A 6,186-nucleotide genomic window follows, 5' to 3' on the forward strand; every position below is an offset into this window, starting at 1 on the left:
ATGTCTATCTCGTACCTCCAGAGCGTAGCAGTTAACAACATGGCAGAGCACGAGTGACTGAAGAAAAAGATGATCCTGTTCCGAAACCCTGAATCAGCAGTGAAAGCCGAGTTCTGCGTATTTATCTTTTTCGGAGGTCGCACCCAGGAATCCCTCTAAACAGGAAAGAGCCCATCCAGACCAATTATTAAAAGGCGGGGACACAGGCAACGCGGTCTAAGGTGGCGTGAATCTGATACGTTGCACTATCTTCGAGTAAGTGGACCACCACTATTTACAGAGGTTGGTGCGACGCGAAAGGACAGGACTAACACTCCTCCTTCATGTACTAAGGACTGGTAAAACCACCCTGGATCAATTAACCAAGTAGGCATCACTACCACAGAGGATCTGGCTTTTGCTCCCCTCCCCTAGCGCAAAAGCAATGGCGGCTGGTCATAGTCAACAATCTCTGTCATTTGCGTATACTTTCGCCTAGGCCACCGGAGAAGTCCGCCGCTCATACTTGGGTACGTAAAATAAAAATAAATCAATAGAGATCATGCATATCCGCCACAAAAATTAGACATGGCCAAGAGGGGCATAGATCCGCACCACGTTGTTAAGTAAGGACGCTCGTGTGAACCAGCAGGAGGACCGGATACGCCTGGATTAAACTTTAACATCCCTTTCTTGGAGTAAAAGAGGGTGTGCCTTCATATCTAAGCTGAGCGGTAATCAGGTTGAAGGGGCGCCGCCGCTAAAGCCAAGGTATGTGACGATTTGTTTCGCGTTGTGCGACTAAGAACTACTGATACATCCTGGGATGCATGTTTTGTGTTAGTCACGGATATATCAAGGCGTACGTCGGTCTCATGAGGATGCGTGTATGTATACTTAGGATATGTCTCTTATGCGACCCCGTTCCGGTCAGGCAAGGCCAGAATTAGGGCGCTTGGTGACATTTAAAATGATGTTCTCCGGGACTCTTGTGACTAATCGTCAAACGTACTGGAGTCTGCCACACTATGATCAGAAAAATCCCTTTGAATAAGCATACAGGGCTTACGCTAAATTTTATCTATATATAGCACATTAAATCCCTGAACGTAAGAAGAGATTTCGAGCGAGGAGGATTTTTCTGACGACCCATTAGCATAAGTACTGATCGGATGCACAGAAGCTCTTAAAGAAGAGAAGCCCTGAGCTGTTAACATCCCAAGTTCAGTGGCCGATGGCCTAGGACTAGAACGATACGTTACCACCAGCTTAAAGTAGCAGTCTATGTCATCCAGATGGAAGACTCTCGGGGAGTTCAACGTCCAAAGCTCCATATCCCGAAGTAATTGTCAATGGACCACCAATCTGCTCACTTGGAATATGGGATCAGGTTGACATGCGATATGGGAAATGAGAGGTGGGCACGTGGCATATTTCAACCCAATGATTTTCGTTGCGCGTGGGCACTATTTATCATGGTAAGGAGAATGCTTGCAGTATGTGCAAAGACATCCGAGTAGCCAACGGACTCTGGTATTTATCCGTAAACGCAAGGGGATTAGCGGCCCATGTCTATAAACGCGAAGATAAGATTTACTCTTGGTTAACCTTAGTTGTCTGGGCCGTGTGGAAGCCCGCTATTTGCTCCAGACCCTCCTAACCTTAAACTTCGACTCCCATCTGAGGGGGGAGACTTCGGATCTACTAGCATGAGCCAAGAACAAGTCCCAAACGCTCTTTCGGTCGACATCCGTAATTTGCTAATTGATGCTAATCTCTTCTTGCTACGATTTAACTCCTGGTTCGTCACAAGGTCGCATATGCGCAAGCATTCATGTTTCATATCGCTGAGTCTGAGGTTACGTTAAGCGGCGTTTCTGTAGCCTGCAATGATTCCCACACTACCTTCTTAACATCAAGCAATTGATGTCGGTCCGGTTTAGCTCTTGACCACAGTCCTGAGCTAGTACAAGTTAGATAAGAAATTAAGTAATATGTATGGTAGCTGGTCGGAACCCAACTCAATTCCAACGTAAATATGTGTGGTCGAGAGTCAACAAGGCATACCGAGCACTAAGCTTTGCTTGGAATCAGGAGCCCCCCAACAGACCGCGCAATTGTAGAATAGCCGAGTCAACTAATTCCCCCTGGACGATATAGGGCCGTCTCTGTTAGCAGTACCGGCAGATAGTAAAGACGCAGTATCGGTAGATACCCAAATGTTAGGGACCACACTAGGGTGCTCACAGATGGACAATTAAAGGACAGGCCGGGCTATGGGTCTTAGGACATAACTTGGAGGTTGCCCGCGGGACCTTACTGGTGATTGGGTAACCGACATACATTAGCGGGCGTATATGGCACAATTGTTGAACGGCCCAGTATCGAGCCGTTGGCTTAAAGTGCTTAGCAACTCGATCTACTAAAGGTGACCTTCCTTAAAACAAAAGAGTCCAATTAAAGGTACATTCATAGCAAGAGCTGGGCTGTTGAGCGGGCTATGGAGGTATGTCACGGTTACCACCATTATACAGAAATGGTCATTGAAAGTGGCATGGCGAGGAGTGTTCTACAACTCTCGACAGGAAGCACCGAATTGCAAATAAAAGGAGAAAAACGAGACGATTAGTCCGTGGACGCGCATTAGGTCTATGTGCGACACCTACCGCCTCGTGGACATCCGGACGTGCATCCCAATCATAAAATCATTTAGTAGATGTTTCAGGTCGGGCGCTCGCATGGCACGATACTCGCTGCCCCCCCTCCTATTGCGGCTCGTCTTCGCACTGTCCTGAGTGAGAGACCGCTGAATTGATACAGATGCTCTGCTTCTCAGTTTGAATCCGAATGTAACAATATTCAAGTTCACTCTGCCGCTATTCAACCCGTCGGTATAGCGTAGCTCGTAACAAGGGGGCCTTAAATGTCTGTGCATGCACAGTACCCACAGTTACTCTTACAAATAAACTCAATATCTTCCCGGATAAGAGCTGAGCCCTGGTTCGACTCTAGGCGATTGAACCCTATTTCCCTCCCATACCTTCAATAACCGAGTGTTGCCAGAAAGAACTCGTTCTGACACAAATCCTGTGTTTTTTACACAATATTTATCATATTGTCGACTTGCGCGCTGGCCTGCTTCGAAGAAGCTATTGACAGGCCATCGGCAATCATCCGAGTAGTATGCCGGCAGGCGGGAAAGAGTCATAAGGAACCAACCCAGGGTAATCGTACTTGATGCCTGCATCGACAGAAATAGCCTAGAAAACCGGTATAAATGTCGGCAGCCAAGTGGCGACAGAACAAGCCAGCAGGAGATGCAGACCTCATGCACAGGCTATATTTATGTGAATGAGTAGGCCGCAATCCGTTTGAGATGGGTCCGTGCATCACAGGTTCGGCCTGTTTCCGCACCGTCGACACTGTTTCGTGGTTTATAATATTACAGCGTCCCCATGGAGAGTTTCCAATAAGACAAAACTTCACTAAAACTAGTAATGATCCGGGAAGTAGAACAAAACTCTCACAAGTATCTCGTAACTGTGCAACGATCTGAAACCAGTTGAGATCCTAATCAACCTAAGCGAACAAGGTCCAGGGCGTGCTCTCCGGACAGGATATGTGGTGTTCTTAAATGCGCAGAGTACATAACGTAGTCCGTCTCAGCGTAGCCAATCCTACCACGATCCAAACCATGCCGAGGCCAAAAATGAAAATAGTTGTGAATCGACGAAATGCAGGCCCGGGATTAAGCAAACCAAGCGCATAATCATGGAACTACAGGCGATTAATGGAAGATTGGCAAAAAGCTTTGCCCTGAAGGAATTTAACGGCACGGTTCAAGTCGATTTAGCCATCGACACGTGACGAACAATTATTATTATGGATAAAAGATCATGTGATAAGAGAGCCATCGCTAAGGGGAGCCTTATACGAGTGGCTCCGTCGCGTTGAACACTTTCGTGGGCTCGCGAAGTGCATAATAGGAGGTAACGTGTCTTTGCCGTAAGTGTTCGCGCGTCGGCCTACTAGAAAGGGCTTTACACCGCCGCACCCGTTGAAGGACGCTGCCGATATTATTGGTAATTATCTCTTTATACCGACCGCAGTTAATGCGGTAGCCAGGGAGGATTGACAAGAAAGACAACTGTTAAGTTGACCTATCCGCCAGATAATAAGCAACGTGTAGCGGACGCTTTCACTGATTCACGCCAAGGGCGCTCGAGGAGTAATACTGTTGTCCGTGGGGCCTCAATTTCTCACTAACACCAACACTGAGTAACGCGTGCGCAGGAGCCTCTCGACACTCAGGACGACACAAGCTTGACGAAATGGCGGCGGATTCCCTCCGACACGAGGCTAGGTAATTATTCATTGACAGATGCCAGGCGCAACCATAATGGCGGTACCATCGTTAGGTAGAACTCGATGGAATTCTCTCTCTTGATATATATGCTGCGGGACCGTCTCATAAGATCACCTGTGTTGACTAAGAAATATCTCATCCAGGCACATCGCGTGTAGGTCTGATCACAACTTTCGACATAGCCACGGGAGAGGTGAGCTTATTGTAGTGTACTGACAACCCTCTTGTCGCTAATCAACAAATCGAAATGTTTAGATAACTCTGCACTTGTGGACGTGTTTAACATAGCGATGTCAACACAACGGGACACTACAAGGACCACGGTTTTGGCGCAGGGAACCGTCAGGTGACGACCAGTTAGCCAATAGGTTTTACATGACACACCCTAATCCAGGATAACCAATGGTTAACGTAGACTGAGTGACATATAGGCTGCCACATATCACGTATTTAACAAGATCGAGTAGGCAGGGCGCTTGATACCGAGAACGCCCATACATTTGACTCCCCGGGAACGTATTTGAGCTCGTGAGTTCGCTCCCTTTAGATACCCTCTCCCGTCCTGTAGATAAATTAGTTGGTAACGAGCGCCCCTTCGCGCGATACCTCCGTAAGTGGCGAACGGCGAAGAACCCAAGCCTACTCAAATGCCAATACGATGTTATATTATTGCGGATATGGCCCGGCACAATTGGAGCCGTGAGGCTACCGAGGCAAAGTACACTTCACACCAGCACCGCTTTGCTGACATCCTCTCCATTGACTCGTGAAGTTTGTAATTATACTGAACCTCCAGGAAAGGCTTCCCATCGAGGGCGACAGAGTGTTCTTGAATGGTTCGGTTCATTAGGTGGCCCGAGCTTGCCGTCGGCGTGCCTGCTTGGCTGTTACAGGAATTATTGTACTGTGTATACTGGGCACAAGGGGACCTTAGTGAACGAGATAGCTTCATAAGGCGTGGTGTAAATATCATGATGTACTGGAATCATGACTATAGAGTGGTTGCTGTCCGCCGGAAACGTTGGGCGGGTGCAGTTCTCGCTCAAAGAAGTTTCAATAGGCCATCTCCCGAGAGAAATTTCTTGTCCATGGATCATAAGGTAAAGACAAGGGCAACCCGTCTTACCTTCAAAGGCCCACAATGCCACGAATCATCCCTATTTAACATCCAGGCGCGGAGGCGCAGCTAAAGTGTATGCTTAAGTTCGAGAGCGGAGGATTTCATCTTGATTAGTTCCGGCGCCACTTACCCCCTAGTCCAAATGATGTAACATCGACTGTAAGAGCGACGTGGTGCGAAGCGATATATTCGGCATCTGTTGACCTTCGCAGAGCGAAAAACTGGTGATTGAAGCTCGCATAGCCACGCTCTCGTTCATACACACCTCTGCACTCCAGTTCTCGGTGAATATGCCTTCGTGTGCGTGTCATACATACTAGCCACGGATGGTGTTGGTGAGGAGCTATTTGACTTCCTGTAAATCCTTTACACCGAGAATTCGAACGGACATAGGTATGCTTTACTATCTTACCCCTCGGAATTACAGGAGTCGTTCACTGGCTCGTCGGAGATAGGTTAAGCTAAACGTGTCTATATCGCTCCCAGTGGTAAACAACGAGGGGCTGTGCCGATAAAAACAAGCTCGTTGGCAGCTGGCTCACGAGATTTCTCCTATGAAGCGCCGATGTCTTCAGAAGGATTCTGTACGGTGAAGGGATTCCTGGCGGCAACGGCACGAGTAAGCTTCTGTTAAGCGCCTTGAGCCTCTAGACGACTACATAGCCTGCTTCTTATCGTAACAATGGATGTATGCATTAAGAAACATGGATTCATTCTGCGT

Source organism: Callorhinchus milii, unplaced genomic scaffold (genome assembly GCF_018977255.1).
Source record: "Callorhinchus milii isolate IMCB2004 unplaced genomic scaffold, IMCB_Cmil_1.0 Scaffold385, whole genome shotgun sequence".
In the NCBI taxonomy this organism is placed as follows: domain Eukaryota; kingdom Metazoa; phylum Chordata; class Chondrichthyes; order Chimaeriformes; family Callorhinchidae; genus Callorhinchus; species Callorhinchus milii.